The sequence below is a fragment of the Limulus polyphemus genome, unplaced genomic scaffold (genome assembly GCF_000517525.1).
Source record: "Limulus polyphemus unplaced genomic scaffold, Limulus_polyphemus-2.1.2 Scaffold6648, whole genome shotgun sequence".
Classification (NCBI taxonomy): domain Eukaryota; kingdom Metazoa; phylum Arthropoda; class Merostomata; order Xiphosura; family Limulidae; genus Limulus; species Limulus polyphemus.
In genome coordinates this window covers 36539-37679 of record NW_013672258.1, presented here as the reverse complement: position 1 = coordinate 37679, position 1141 = coordinate 36539, and positions in this window count along the sequence as shown.

Genomic DNA, 1141 nt, shown 5'->3' with positions numbered 1-1141 from the left:
TATATATATATATATATAACTTACAGGTATGCCAGCGCGCTCATACCTATGATTTTATGAAAATTTTATATGTTTTATGTACTACAGAAATACATGGAGACTATACCCTCCTCTTTTTTTTCTTATGAAAATGGCCAAGTGACACAGGCGATAATTTATTAAACTGTAGTACTATAGTACCATAGTAACTATAGTTAGTATAGTAGTTACTATAGTAAGAAGGTTTCCTTTCGCGTTAAATTACCCAGAATTCATTACTTTTATAGGAAAATGGCAGGAACTTCTGTCTACACAAATATTCTGTATGTTAGTTAACATTCTATTGTGGCATCTCAGTCTAGTTACGTGTTCTTCTTTCGTTGATTAGCCAAGTCATAACGTCATGATTTGCTTCGTGAATTCAGTCCTCATAGGAAGTAAATAGCATGAAAAACTAAAACCACAAGTTCCAGCATTACGTTAACATATATATGGTTCAAAGTACCAAGCTTGCACTTAGCCTTTTAGTCAGCATATTTCTCAAGAAGAAAAGCTGATAGTGCCCACACTTCAGCAAACAAGTACTACTATCAGCTGTTACCTTGGTGACTTTGTATTCTGTTTGTTACTTCGGTATTTTTGATTACTTTATCAAGTGGGCGTTTGGTGTACTCAGGCCTATTGCCTCTTGGAGATATTATAGGCTGTAATAATCTTGTATTGAAAATCTGAAAGACAGATGTCACTAATACAGGGGTAAAGTTGGAAAATGTTGTTAAAACATAGGTGCAGGTACGGTAGTAAATGGTGAAAACTTATATGAAAAATGACACCATTTCTAACAATATTAAATATGTCGTTAAGTCTAGTTTGTTTAGCTAGTTAATTAAACTCGTACAGCAAAAATAGAAACAGCTTTACCATTGTTATAATTGTTGAGGTTTCTCCCATTCGAGAAAAAAAAACTTTTATTATCCTAGTTGTTTAGTTACTTAACCCTAAAATAAAATATAATGCGAGATATGGTCAATATAGTTTTTTTTGTTGTTTTTTTATAGATGGTGGTACAACATATTGTTGCGTCATCGAGATCATGTGATTCTCACGCTCTCTACTTTCTAGAATTATCCTGTACTTTAGCGAATGTTCTAGTTCTTACTAG